The sequence below is a fragment of the Mobula hypostoma genome, chromosome 8 (genome assembly GCF_963921235.1).
Source record: "Mobula hypostoma chromosome 8, sMobHyp1.1, whole genome shotgun sequence".
Lineage (NCBI taxonomy): Eukaryota > Metazoa > Chordata > Chondrichthyes > Myliobatiformes > Myliobatidae > Mobula > Mobula hypostoma.
This window is the reverse complement of record NC_086104.1, coordinates 143,108,399-143,124,246: the sequence shown is the minus strand read 5'-3', so window position 1 is coordinate 143,124,246 and position 15,848 is coordinate 143,108,399. Positions and strand designations below refer to the sequence as shown.

Genomic DNA, 15,848 nt, shown 5'->3' with positions numbered 1-15,848 from the left:
GACCCGGAACCTGGGTCTTGACTTGGGCTTGGACTCCAGAACTAGGCGAAGACATGGCGTGGCTACGGGACTGGATGAGGCTTGGATTCTTCAAGATTTTCCTGGGCAGGACAAGGTACTCCTGGGCTGGGTGAGAACACAAAGCCTTGATGTGGTCTTGGCAGAACAGGAACACAGAGCCATGGTCTTGCAGAACAGGAACACAGAGCCATCGTCTTGGCAGAGCAGGAACACAGAGCCATTGTCTTGGCAGAACAGGAACACAGACGAGGTGGATGAGGACTGGACACTCGGAGCCTTGGTCTAGAGCATGGGAAAACAGAGCCTTGGACTTGGGATTCAGGGACATGGAACACAGAGCCAGGACCCCTCCTTGGGAACAGGACATAGGGCCCAGACTCATGCATAGAGTGCTGAGCACAATGAGACAGTTCCCAACACAAGGTAGCGGCAAACAGCCAGATCTACCTAGCAAAGGCATGGACACAGATGGTTCCAATCAACAATAGAGAGTTCCTTATCTAAACACAGCAAGGCTCTGGTCTTGCTCCAGCAGTAGAACTTGACAGCCATACAGGCAAACAACTTCTTCTTCTCCTTCTCCTTCTCTCCTGACATAGATCACAAAAACCTGTTGGATGCTTATTTATGATGGCCAGAGTGCCATTAAGGTTGCTGTGCCCAACTCTCAGTCTACTTATAACTACTTTCTCCTTCCACTTTACTCCCCTACTTCTTCCCATATCTACTCTATTCTGAATTGAATGTAAATGTCTTCCTTTTATCGCCCTATCCCAATGCTGTTGCCATCGTTGATTTATTCTTCTCCACACTATGCTCTTCCCCTTTGATTTTGATAGTTTAATATTGACCTCTATAGTTCCTTTTTTGACTGCTGCTTTGGCCAGCCTTCTCAGACAAATTATCGGAACTATGTACTATAACAAAAGTGTTTGCCAACAACGCTGCCTTTTCCTTATTTGTTACTGCAGTTACATTTCCATCAACCAGAACTGGGTACCTCCACTCTCTCCTGTCCCCTCCCATCCTTTTTATCATCCCCCACACCTCTCCTACTTGAGCTATGTTTCCGATTGAATCACAATACTTTCTCCAGTGCGTCCTTTTAGCATGTCTTATTGTCCTCCTTACTACTGCCTGAACTTGTTTGTACTGAATCATATGCTGGAAGTTCTGAGTTCTTTTAACCAGTTTAAATGCCTTATTTCTATTTCTCACTGCTTCCTTACAATTATCATCCCACCATGGTATTATTCTCTTCTTTATTCTTCCTTTACTTTTAGGAATGGATTCTAATGCAGCTGATATTAAACTTTGTTTTCATATGCTGTCAAGTGTTTTTATGTCCATTCCATCACTGACCTGACTTAGATATCTATCACTTTTTTCCAGAAATTTCTCCCAATCGGCTTTCTCAAGGATCCATTTCCCACCTGTATTCTCTGTGACCAATGAGGCAGAAATATTTATCTTGCACCAGATTGGGTAATGATCACTCCCTACAGTTCCTTCTTGGTACATTAACCAATCACACACTGATGCAATGGAGTTTGATACTAATGCAAGATCAAGCACAGATTCTTTACCTGTATTAACATCAATTCTAGTACTACTGCCATCATTTAGGCACACTAAATACTTCTCATCTAGCAACTCCTCTATTGCCCGACCATTGATGTCTGTTCTGTAACTCCCCCATAATACATTATGTCCATTAAAATCACCACACCAAACAACATTACTACTATTCTGCCCTTCTATTTCCTCAAGCTTGTTTAACTCTAGTCTTTTGCATGGATTATAGTAATTCACAATCACCACCTCTTTCCTTTCTGCCCATACTTTTACTACCACATACTCTTGTTCACTTCCTATACCTAGTATTCTATAAGGAATACCTTGCTTTACATAAGTTGCACATCCTCCTCCTCCACTCTCCCTCCTGTCTCACCTTACTGCCTCATAACCATGTAAAACAAAATCCAAATTAGGTTTTAACCAGGTCTCCTGGATACACACAATCTGACTTTTCTCTCCTACTAGCTATAAACTGCTTGAAATCTTGTCCATTAACAATCAGGCTTCCTGCATTCCATTGAAGTAGTAAAATTATTAATAATATCAACCCACACATACTGTCTCTTGACTTGACTGTACCCTGAGTTCATCGTTTACTTCTTCCCATTTTAATCATATCAAACCCAAATGGTGCTCTGCAGCTTTCACAATAATCTGAATCCTTTCAGTTTTAGATTTGATCTCATAAGTTGCATTTACCACTCCTACTATAAAGATCACCAATTTCTTCTTCTCTATCCATGCATTCTTCTTATCTTGCCTTTCTTTAGCTGCCGCTTGCTCTTTGCTACATCCTCCCTCATTCATTTTCTTCTGTCCTGCCAACTTGACTGCCTCAGCATATGAGACTTTTTCCTTCACCCTTATCTGCTGCACCTCCACCTCTTTTTTCAACACTTCACATCCCCAGTACGCTACACTATGGTTACCTCCACAATTACAGCACTTTAGTCTCACTCCCTCTCCACATTTTCCATATTCATGTTCCCCACCACACCTTGCATATCTTCTCTTTCCTTTGCACACTTTGGCTACATGCCCAAACTCCTGGCAATTGAAACACCTCATAGGTTTTGGTATATAATCTCTTACATTGTATCTTAGAAATCCAAAATATAACTCCTTTGGAGGCACCTTATCCTCAAATTCTACCAGAACGGTTTCAATCTCCCTTTTCTCTGCTCCCCTTGTCATTTGTTTCACACTCTTCACTGAACTATTCCTCACCCTCAAGTTCTCCACTAGTTGCTTCATATTAACACTGAGGGGAACCCCAGAGATCACCCCCTTGCAACCATTGACCCTTTGTGCTCCAACTCCTACAACCCTGGACACTTTAACTTTCCCAACATTAGTCACCTTCATTCCCTTCTCCATCTGCTCTTCAGTTTTACATCCTATCAGCAGGTTTCCATCTCCTAAAATTCTCACATGGCTCACGTCCCCTACTTGTCCCCTGATGGTTTTTGGTAGCTTAAGCAGAACAATTTTCTTTACTCCCCCTTCCCCTCAAATCTTACCACTACATTTAGCAATTTTGCCCTCGGGCCCTTCTCCTCAACTTCTCTTCCCTCACTTTCCAATCCACCTACACTAGACCCACCTCCTTTCTTTCTCTTCCAACCCATCACCTTCCTGTTCTTAGTCCTTCTCCCCACCTCTTCCCACTCAAACTCCATGTTGTTGCTGTCACCATCAGTCTCCCTCCCTGCCATCCTATCAGAGTTTTCAAGGAACCATGTACAAATATCATTCCAGACCTATACAGGCCATCAGTCAATATTCCCACAGGATGACCCCCACAACACCCCAGCAGTTCTAGCAAGTCCAGCCAGCCCAAAAACCGTCCACCAGCCAAGCACAGCCAGAATTCCACCACCAGCAACTCACCAACTACCCACACTTCCAGCCCTCAGAACCAGAGGCTTCTTCTTCTTTTTTGTTTTATGGCCGTTGGCAACCAGTTTTCAGTGCATTACTGCCACCTGCTAGACTTGTGGTGTTCCAACCAACTATGTCCTGGAGTTCTCTACTTTAGACAATCTAGTTCAGCCTGCAGTTCTCAATTAGCATCACTCTGTAGTTGCAATTCCTCGTGAATGCTTAATGCGCTCATTAGATAATGCTGCAAACTGCTATTCTTCCCTAATTATGTCACGTTTTTGCGTAGTTGCATTACCTCAATTACATTGATTTCATCTACATCACTTGTAAGACTAAAATCGTCTGTTAGAGAATAGTAATTATCGTACGTTATACTTTTAAAATTGCTGTTTTTCCAAGTCTATCTGCTTTTTCATGTTTTCTTTTTCTTGGATCGTAGCCTGCGGTTGTTTACTGAGACTTCGGAGTTCTTCTTCATTTGCTTCCATGTTTTCATTTTATAATCTGAATGTAGATAATTCACTTTGCAACAAATTCCTTTTCCTTTTGTATCCTTGTGATAATTTCCTCCATTTTCCAATCTCTTTCTAACTCACCGTTGTTCTTGTCGGGTACTTCTTTGTTGTTGGAGTTCTGTACATTTACCCTGGGCTTCAACCATAAAATCTGAGGATTTTCCTTAAATTTTGAAACATTTCTTAAATTCTTGACCATTTACGATAAATATACTGCCATTAAGATTCCATCTCCCCTGCCTGTGAACTGTTGGATCCTCCATTCAGCATTTCTTTGATTTCTTCCCACCTAATTCCTTTAATACCATGATACTTTTCTGCAGACTTGACGATAATTTTAATTTTCTCAGTTCTTTTGCTTGTTTGCACTGAACAATTAATTGCATCCACCATAAAAAGCATGAACTCCTTTCTACTCATTAATAGTGTATCCTTATTTTTCATATTACAGCTCTCACAGTTCACCAGTTTATTATTTCCTGTATTTGTTTGCTTGACCGCCTTTTTTCATCAAATTCTTTCACTGCCTCTGCATAATTGATTCCTTGAGTTACTTTTACATATTGTATCTCAGCCACCTTCTTGCTATAAATGCACCCTCGATAAGCTGCGTTGTTCCTCGCCACAATTGCAGCATTTCAGCCTAGCTCCCACTTCACAGTTCCCATATCCACGTTTTCCAGCGCATCTCCCACATCTTTGTTTTCCTCTGCAGACCGCCGCAATGTGCCCAAACTTTTGACATTTATAGCATCTAAAAGGCGGTGGTATATATATTCTAACCACATAACACATATACCCTAAGTAAAAGTTAGTCGGCAATCTCCCTTCATCAAAGTTAAACGTTACCAATAAACTATCACACTTTTTCCCGTTTCTTGTAACTTTCAAACGTTTGGCCTCAATAATTTTTGCTCCTTTTACGTTCTGTTTAATCTCATCCATAGTAACTTTTGTTGGTATCCCCGAAATAACTCCCCTAGTCCACTTTCTATTGTTGGGTATTGAGCATCGTACTTCTTTGCCGTCTATTTTACATAACCTTATCACTTTACCTTGGTGAGAACTATCCCGACAAATCACTAATAGCAATCCATTTCATAAAATCTTTGGTCCTTTAATCTCGCCTATAATTTTGTTGAGCATCTTCGTCAAATGAATCGGGTTCCAATCACCAAATGACACCCCGTCTTCTCTTAGTTTTATAATTGCTTTAATCTCATCTTCTTTCTATTGTTTTGCTGTCCTGCTTTGATCATCCGCTGACTCCTCAGAGTTTGATATCCCTTAGCTCTGCTTTCTTTTCTCCCTCTTTCCATTCTGTTCCTCTTTCCCGCCGACCTCCATCTCTAGTTCACTTCCACTTTTGCCAAAAACTTTCCTTGATGTTCTCTCTCTCCGCCATTTTCCAGTCACAACTCGACTCACTCTTTCCACAACCACCAGCCACCGCCACAACCAAAGGCTGAATCATGAAGCTACTTACGAAGCCAGCCCAAACGAGAATCAGGTGCCTCAATTAGAGCACCTAACAGAACAAGGGAAAAACCAGAAAACCTGGAATAAGGAACAATGGACCGGACCGTGAACTGGAATGCGGACTTCACGGACCGGAGCATGACAACTTTCTAACTTGTGTCGCAAATGCACCTTATTATTTGTGGCAATATTACTTTATATGTTAAGTTTTTGAGTTATATGTACTATGTTGTGCACCTTGGTCTGGAGGAACATTATTTCGTTTGGCAGTACATGTGTATATGAATGAAATGACAATAAATTTGAACTTCAACCCGATCTACTCTCCTCATCCTATCCTCCATTATGGAGGAAGAAAACGTACAATCTGACTTTGAGGAAAAGCACGGTGTCACCAAGAATCACCACTTTCACAGTATGAAGAGCAATATGGACTCACCTTCAAGGACTCGACAACTCATATTCGCAGTAGTATTTATTTACTCATTTGTTTACTATTTTTATGATGTATTTGCACTGTTTGTCTTTATTTTCCACATTGTATTCTGTGTAATTTTTCATTGATTCTATTGTATTTCTTTATTCTACCATGAATGTCTGCAAGAAAACTAATCTCAGATTAGTATATGGTGATAAACAGTACTGTGAAAAAGTCTCAAGCACATACTGTATACTGTATATAGCTTGGGTGCCTGACTTTTGCACAGTACTGTAGTAATTTTATGTATTGCGTTGTACTGCTGTTGTGGACAAAAACAAGACGAATTTGATGACTAACGTGAGCGATGATAAACCTGATTCTGATATGGGTCTCTATTATGAGCTAAGAGTGGGAAGGGGGCAGGGAGAGGGGAATCATGGGTGGGAAAAGGAGAAGGGAGAGGGGAAGGTGCAGGAAGCACCAGAGAGACATTATCAATGAACCAACAGTTCGAAATTAAATACCTTGCTTGGTATCTCGGGCCGGGTGTGTTTGCACCCGCGTCACCCTTCTCACACCCCGGTACTCCTTCTCTGCCACCTGGCACACACCCCTCCCATGGCACTCAAGCCTCACCATTGCCAACATCCTTTGCTTCTGCCAGATTTACAAACTCACTCTCCACTCCACAGTGATAAATACAGTACTGTGCAAAAGTCTTCGTCACCCTAGGTATGTATCTGTGCTTAACACTTCTGCACAGACCTGTATATGTACATTGATAATAAATTTACTTTGAACTTGACATCAAAACATTTACTGATGGATTACATTCACCCATGGCACCCATAACATAAGTCATGCCCCTGATGAGGATTATAATCACAATGATGATTGTGACACATGGTGAGACTCAGGGTACATATTGTATTCCTTGAAATAAGATAGATGCAGGATCTCTGACTGTGTAGTTATGTCAAGGCTGTATCACATTATAGGTCTGAAATGATGAAGGTGTGTTGATCTGAATCATATTTCCCATCATAATCAAAACTGTCTTCCAGTACAGTTTGTACCCACTCGCCAATTATTGATTGACTTGACATCATGCATTTCTATTTTTGTTGTGTCTGCAATAGTTCATTGTCTCTTGAAAAGTATAACTCTGAAAGAAGCAACATTGTTTCATCAGAAAGTCATAGTCAGAACTGCACCGTGTCAATAATGTCAATGACAAAAGACGTGTTAATAACTGAAATGTTACTTAAGTAATTGGTGTAGAGATGTTTTCCAAGAGCAACAAGGCTACCAAATAAATATTGGAAAGTCTCCAGAAGAAGGTTTAATGGTAAAACATAAGACGAGAAGACAATAAGACCTAGGAGCAGAATTCGATTTGCCCCATCGAATCTTGTCCGCCATTCCATCATGGCTGATTTATTATCCATCTCACCCCCATTCTTCTGCCTTCTCACCATCACCTTGGATGCCCCTACTTATCAAGCATCTGTCAACCTTCGCTTTAAATATACCCAATGAGCTGGCCTCCACAGCCATCCGTGCTAATGAATTGCACAGATTCACCACCCTCTGGCTGAAGAAAAACAATGAAGCAATAAAGATGTCTCACCAGTATATCCGACAATATTAAACCTTGAACAACACACAATGCTCTGGAGGAAGTCATCAATTCAGGCAGCATCTATGGAGGGAAATGGAGTTGACATCTCTGGATTCAAATGAAGGGTCTCATCCCAAAACGCTGACTGTCTCCTTCCCTCCATAGGTGCTGCCTGACACATTCTCTTGAGTTCTTCCAAAACGATTGTATGTTGTTCCAGGTTCTAGCATCTGTAGTCTCAGACGAAGAGTGACACTCTCTGTACATGAGACCGATTCAATTCTACAATGAGCAGACTATCCTGATATCAACAAGATCATCTGACTAGATCACTGATATCCTCATGGAAACAGCTCCTTCAGCCCAACAGACTCATCCTGACCTGTCCTGGGGGGGTTGGAGGACCGCTTATGTGAGAAAAGGGGCTTCTGTTGCTGTTGTTCTGTTGTCATTGTTACTTGTTTTGCTGAACGTGGCGGCCATGTTGGCACGAGAATGTATGGCGGCACTTGCGGGTTACCCCAAGCACAGCCTTAGTTTGCATTGGTTGTTCTTGCAAACAACACATTCATTTTGATGTACATGTGATTGAATCGGGATCTGAATATAGTGTGTCTCCACAATCAACCTTCCTCCTTCTTCTCAGGCGGTCACTCAGAGTCAAAGACGTCCCACTTCTGCTCCATTTCTGTGTGAGATGAGTGGTGAGTCCAGTGTGGGACCATAAAGTCTGATGGACCAGCAGCAGACTGAAGGGAAAGTGGGTGGGATTGAGTTACATCACACTCCTGCCAGCTATTGGCCTCAACGCGCTTCCCCAACATCTAATGGCATTTGACTAGGGCTCCTTTGTATGAGGATGGTGCATTTCTAACAAGGAAATTTTGAGGATGTAATTAAAGCATTTTCTCCGTTGCCTCCTGGGTCTGGTGCTGGGCGTTCAGATTTTGTGACCTGAGTTTGAGCTGGTTAGATCTGATTGGTGCTTGATGATAGGGATGTTACCATGGAATAAAGCACCAATATTGATTCTCCTTTACTGTCGATGGAGCAAGAGGATTTTGCAGAGACAATGTTTGTAGTAATTCCCCAGTGATTTGAAGTGTCCTTTGGAAGTTGCTCTTGACTCAGTCACAGTGGTGAGAGAATCACTGCTGTTTAGTAGAATATGAGCTAGGTGCCAGGCTGAAGTATTGATCTTCAAATATCCTTCCTACAGGCTTCCAAAGACTAGAGACAAAGTAAGATTATAAGATTAGCTTTATTTGTTACAGATATATTGAAACATTGAAACAAACAGTGAAATGCGTCATTTTAATCAATGACTAACACATCCAAGGACGTGCTGGGTGCAGCCCACAAATATTGGCTTGTGTCTGGTGCCAACATATTATGCCCACAACTTACTAACTCGAATCCGTGAATCTTTGGAATATGGGCAGAAACCTGAGCACCCAGAGGACACCCACGCAGTCACAGGAAGAATGTACAGACTCCTTACAGACAGTGGTGGGAATTGAACCTGGATCTATTTTGTAGCCGGCGGTCTAAAGAGCGGCTTTCATCAATGGGATGTCCTCTCGTTTGTTTAGAGATACAGCATGGAACAGGCCCTTCCAGCTGTCCAACAACCCACCTATTTAACACTAGCTTAATCACATGGCAATTTACAATGACCAAATACCCTACTACTAACCTGTATGTCTCTGGACCGTGGGAGGAAACTGTAGCACTCGGAGCAAATCCTATGGGGAAAACACACAAACTCTTTACAGAAATTGCAATCTGAGCTGCGGACACCCCAAGCTGTAATAACGTCATGGTAACCACCACAGGACTGTGGCGCCCCTCACAGAGGGGTCGCTCCCAAAACATTGGAAGCAGAAAACTTTGTCAAAGATCTCATCTTGGATCTTTGGAGAATAAGCCCATTCGACAGCTTGCCTGCTGTAATGTGGTTCCTCAAGTTATTGCTGAACTGGCCCCCGTATGACCTACAACATCACTTTATAATGAATTTCTCAGAACACTGAAGCGAAGCTTCAAATTTGTTTAATGCTTCTTCTGCACGACATTAAATATTGAAAGCTTACCTTAGTTGAGAATTAAGCCCATATTTCTTAGATATGAAAATGGTTCTATCGTTCCTTCTCTTTGCTTTAGGAAGGTTGTACTTTTGCCAAGTTCAATTTTAATGTCAGTTACGGAAAAGTGCTGGTGGGTCAGCTGCAGAAGAAGTGGGAAAAGAAATAGCATTATGTGCTGCCTAATTAACCAGCCTCTTTTTCTTCTTCAATACCCTTTACCATTTCCATTATGTCTTTCAGATTTGGAATAGTTTATTATCACATTCCAGGGTGCAATGAGATTCCTTGCTCATGTGAAACTCACAAAGTAAACGGTATACAGAGCAACAATAATAAGCCATGGTAGCATACCTGTTAGTGTGACACTTTTACCAATGATTCGGTAGAAATACAGACACAGCAAAGAGTTAAATTGTTCCACAGAGGCAAAGTTCTAAAGGGCGAAGAATGCAGACTGAAGGTGCTGTATTTAAATGCGCGTAGCATTTGGAATAAGGTGGACAAACTTGTGATGCAATTAGAGATTGGTCAGCGTGACATTGCGGGCATCACTGAATCATGGCTGAAAGAAGGCCATAGTTGGGAGCTTAACATCAAAGGATATACTTTGTATCGCAAGAACAGGCAGGAAGGCATAGGCGGTGGTGTGGCTCTGTTGGTAAGAGATGAAATTACATCTTTAGAAAGAGGTGACAGCAGGTCAGAGAATGTTGAATCTTTGTGGGTGAAGTTAAGAAACTGCAAGGGTGAAAAAACCATTATGGGAATCATATATAGGCCTCCAAATAGTAGCCAAGATCTGGGGTTGAGATTGCAAAGGGAGCTGGAAAAGACAAGTGAAAAGGGAAATTGCACAATTGGAATGGGGCACTTCAATATGCAAAGCGATTGGGAAAATCAGCTTGGTGTTGGTTTGCAAGAAAGGGAATTTGTTGAATGGCTACAAGATGACTTTTTAGAGCAGCTTAGATTGGGTGTTGTGTGATAAACCAGATTAGGGAGCTTAATGTAAAGGAATCCGTAGGAGGCAGTGATCATAATATGATTGAATTAATACTGCAATTTGAGAGGGAGAAGCAGAAGTCACATGTTTCTCAATTCCTGCTAAAAGTTGTTTACATTGTTTACATTTACATTGTTTATTATTGTATTGTATTTTGTCCTTTACTGTGCCTATTGTCTTGTTTATTAATTATTGTACTGAGTTGCACTGTTTTGTGCACTTTATGTAGTTCCGTGTTGGCCTGAAGTCTAATGTAGTTTTGTGTTGTTTCACGTAGTCTAGTGTAGTTTTGTGTTGTTTCAGGTAGCACTGTGGTCCTGGAGGAACGTTGTTTCGTTTTTACTGTGTACCGTACCAGCAGTTATGGTTGAAATGACAATAAAAGCGACTTGACTTGACTTGACTTGATCAGTAGCACAATGGAATAAAGGGAATTAAAGAGACATGAGATAGGAGCTTGACCAGGTGGATTGGAGGAGGATACTGGCAGGGATGATGGCAGAGCAGAGGTGGCTGAATTTTCTGGGAATAGTTCACAAGGTGCAGGATAGAAATGTCTCACAGAAGAAGATCTCAAATGGCAAGGGCAGGCAACCATAGCTGACAAGGACTGACACTCAAAGCTGCTGCGCAGGCTGACTCTGTGGTTAAGAAAGCATATGGTGCATTGGCCTTCATTAATTGTGGGACTGAGTTCAGGAGCCGAAAGGTAACGTTGCACCTTTATAGGACCCGGGTCAGACCCCACTTGGAGTACTGTGCTCAGTTCTGGTCGCCTCACTTAGGAAGGATGTGGAAACCATAGAAAGAGTGCAGAGGAAATTTACAAGGCTGTTGCCTGGATTGGGAAGCATGCCTTATGAGAATAGGTTGAGTGAACTCGGCCTTTTTCCCTTGGAGCGACAGAGGATGAGAGGTGACCTGATAGAGGTGTGTAAGATGATGAGAGGCATTGATCATGTGGATAGTCAGAGGCTTTTTCCCAGGGCACAGTTTTAAGGTGCTTGGAAGGAGGTACAGAGAAGATATCAGGGGTAAGTTTTTTACGCAGAGAGTGGTGAGTGCGTGGAATGGGCTGCCGGCGACAGTGGTGGAGGTGGATATGATAGGGTCTTGTAAGAGACTCCTGGACAGGTATATGGAGCTCAGAAAAATAGAGGGCTATGGGTAACCCTAGGTAATTTCTCAGGTAAGGACATGTTCGGCACAGCTTTGTGGGCCGAAGGGCCTGTATTGTGCTGTAGGTTTTCTAAAAGCTAAGGAAAGGGCATATAAGGCAGTAAAAGTGAATAGGAAGTTGGATGATTGGGAAGCTCTTTAAATCTAACAAAAGACAACTAAAAAAGCCATATGAAAGGAAAAGATAAAATATGAGGGTAAACTAGCCAATAATATAAAGCAGGATCCTAAAAGTTTTTGTCTGTTATATAAAGAGTAAAAGGAGAGTTGATATTGGACCATGGAAAATGATTCTAGTGAGGTAGTAATGGGGGATGACACTCCAAAGAAATGGCAGATGAACTTAATGACTACTTTGCATTAGTCTTCACTGTGGAAGACACTAGCAGTTTGCCAGAGGTCCATGGGTGTCAGGGAGCATGAGTGAGTGCCATTGATATTACAAAGGAAAAGTGCTTGGCAAACTGAAAGGTATTAAGGTGGATAACTCACCTGGACTAGATGGACTACATCGCAGAATCCTGAGAGAGGTTTCTGAAGAGATAATAAATGCATTGGTCATGATCTTTCAAGAATCACTTGATTCTGGCATGGTCCCAGAGGACTGGAATATTGTAAATGTCACTCCACTCTTTAAGAACTGAGGAAGGCAAAAGAAAGGAAATTATAGGCCAGTTAGCCTAACCTCAGTGGTTGGGAAATTGTTGAAGTCTATTATTAAGGTTTTGGGGTACTTGGAGACTAATGATAAGATAAGTCAAATTCTTATTTCTGCGAAGGGAAATCTTGCCTGACATCTGATGGAGTTCTTTGAAGACAAAGGAGAGGCAGTGGATGTAATTTACTTGGATTTACAGAATGCATTTGATAAGACCATAAGACCATAAGACAAAGGAGCAGAATTCGGCCATTCGGCCCATGGAGTCTGCTATTTTATCATAAGGTGCCACACATGAGGCTGAACAAGCTAAAATCCTGTGGCATTACAGGAAAAATACTGGCATTGATAGATAAGTGACTGACAGGCAGGAGACAGCGAATAGAAATAAAGGGGGCCTTTTCTGGTTGGTTGCCACTGACTGGCGGTGTTCTTCAGGGGTCAGTATTGGGACCACTACTTTTCACATTGTTTGTCAATTACTTAGCTCATGGAATTGATGGCTTTGTGGCTAAGTTTGCAGAAGATACAAAGATAGGTGGAGGGGTAGGTAGTGCTAAGGAAGCAATGCGCTTGCTGGAGGACTTAGACAAATTGGAAAAATGGACAAAAAAGTGGCAGAAGGAATACAGTGTTGGGAAATGTATGATAATGCATTGTGGTAAAAGGAACAATAGTGCAGACTATTTTCTAAATGATGAGAAAATTCAAACATCAGAGGGCGGAGGGACTTAGGAGTCCTCTTGCAAGACTCCTGGAAGGTTAATTTACAGGATGAGTCTGTGCTAAAGAAGGCAAAGGTAATGTTGGCATTTATTTCAAGGGGAATAGAATATAAAAGCAAGGAGATAATGCTGAGACTTTATATGACACTAGTCAGGCTGCACTTGGCGTATCGTCAACAATTTGGGGCCCCATATCTCAGAAAGGATGTATTGTCATTGGAGTGAGTCCAGAGGAGGTTCATGAGGATGATTCTAGGAATGAAGGTGTTAAAATATGAGGAACATTTGGCAGCTTTGGGCCTGTACCCACTGGAATTTAGAAGAATGCTGGGGGATCTCATTGAAACATACTGAACATTGAAAGGACTAGATAAGGTGTATGTGGAAAGGATGTTTTCTGTGGTGGGATTATCTAGAACCAAAGGGCACAACCTCAAAATTGAGGGGTGACCTTTTAGAACAGAATGAAGGAGGAATTCTTTTGGCCAGAGATTAGTGAAACTGTGGAATGTTCTGCCAAAGACTGTGGTGGAGGCCAAGTCCATGGATAAACTTAAAGCAGAGGTGGACAGTTTTGGATTGTCAGAACATCAAATGATATTGCGAGAAGGCAGGTGTAAGGGATTGAGTGAGATTGGGGATCAGTCATGATGGGATGCCAGAGCAGACTTGATTGCCTGAATGGCCTATATTGTGCTCCTATCTCTTATGATCTTTACAGGTTTGGTCATCAGAGTTTGGAGTTCAATTCTGGCATGCTCTGTAAGAAGCTTTTACATTCTTCCTGTGAGCATGCTGATTTCCTCCCATAGTTCAAAGAAGTGAAGGTTTGTAGGTTTGGAAAAGGATGGAGTGAAAGGGTTTGGGAGAAGGGGTTGTGTGGAGCCTGGAACTTTCATCACTCTTTACTGGTAAGACTTCGCAATGTCAGCCCACAAAGGGACAATGTACAGTTCAGAGTGACACCTTTGGTTTCTGCAAAAACCATAGTGAAGTTCAGGGATAGAGCAGGCTATTTAAGATCAGAAAACTGTAGGGTTTTACCAGTTAACTGGGGCGAGCTTTGAAAAAGGAAGGTGCTCCTGGGAGCACATTGGTAGAACTGAGATGATGCTGATGCCATACAGCCAGCAAGCTATCAAGAAGTCATCACCCTGACACATTGGTGTCGAGAAAACAACCTCTCCCTCAATGTTGCAAAAACAAAGGAGCTAGTTGTGGACTATAGGAGAATGGAGACAGGCTAACCCCTATCGACATCAGTGGATCTGGGGTTGAGAGAGTGAACAGCTTTAAGTTCCTTGGCATACACATCACCAAGGACCTCACATGGTCTGTACATACACGCCTGTGTGGAGAGAAAACCACAACAGTACCTCTTTCACCTCAGATGGTTGAAGAAATTTGGCATGGATCCCCAAATTCTAAGGACTTTCTACAGGGGCACAATTGAGAGCATCCTGACTGGCTGTATCACTGCCTGGTATGGGAACTGTACTTCCCTCAATCGCAGGACTCTGCAGAGAGTGGTGTAGACAGCCCAGCGCATCTGTAGATGTGATCTTCTCACTGTTCAGGACATTTACAGAGACAGGTGCTTAAAATGGGCCTGAAGGATCATTGATAACCGGAGTCACCCCAACCACAAACTGTTCCAGCTGCTACCATCCGGGAAACAGAACAAGAGCATAAAAACCAGGACCAACAGGCTCCGGGACAGCTTCTTCCACTAGGCCATCAGACTGATTAATTCATGCTGATATAATTGTATTTCTATACTGTATTGACTGTCCTGTTGTACGTACTATTTATTACAAATTACTATAAATTGCTCATGGCACATTTAGACTGAGACCTGACGTAAAGGTGTTTACTCCTCGTGTATGTGAAGGATGTAAGAATGAAAGTCAATTCAATTCAAGCTCATGGGCCTTGCTGACTCTCAGAAGATCCACTCGAATTTCTTACCTTCACATATAAAGGGAGAGTACGGTTACTTGATCAGCTGAGTGATGCAGAGGAAATAGAAAAGGCAAACCCCCGTCATCTGGCATTCAGAGAGGATAATTATAGAAATAAGATTCTTGGGAGCTAGCCAAGGACATGTTTCTTCTCACTGGACAGTACAGAATCAGAGGGTATAGTCTAAGAATAAAGGGAACCCATTTTGGACTGAGGCGACGAAGGATTTCTTCTCTCAGAGGATAGTGAGCCTGCGGGTCTCCTTGGTGCTGAGTACTCTGGGGCAGAATCCTTGAATTGATGGGGTTGAGATAGATAGAGATGGGGCATGGTCACAGTCTTTGTCCCAAGGCAGCAGAGTTTAAAACTAGACAAACTAGACTTAATGTGAGACGGGAAAGATTTAAATTGGACCATAAGATCATAAGGTATACAAGCAGAATTGGGCCATTTGGCCCTTGAGTTTGCTCCGCCATTTCATCATGGCTGATCCATTTTCCTCTCAGCCCCAATCCCCTGCCTTCTCTCCATATTCTTTCATGCCCTGATTAATCAAGAATCTCTCAACCTCTGCCTTCAATATACTCAATGATTTGGCCTCCACAGCCACCCGTGGCAATGAATTCCACAGATTCACCACTGTCTGCCTAAAGAAATTCATCCTCATCTCCATTCTAAATGGACATCCCTCCATTCTGAGGCTGTGTCTTCTGGA

The 15,848-nt window shown here is 42.3% G+C and overlaps 1 long non-coding RNA gene across 1 annotated transcript; it reads right to left on the bottom strand.

The window, feature by feature from the left end:
- Nucleotides 1-9,237: 9,237 nt before the first annotated feature.
- LOC134350281 (uncharacterized) lies at nt 9,238-15,181 on the bottom strand. The gene is made up of 4 exons (XR_010018862.1): nt 15,140-15,181; nt 12,281-12,428; nt 9,613-9,745; nt 9,238-9,264 (listed from the first exon to the last, which is right to left on the bottom strand). It is a non-coding gene; the product is annotated as an uncharacterized LOC134350281 (long non-coding RNA).
- Nucleotides 15,182-15,848: the final 667 nt, after the last annotated feature.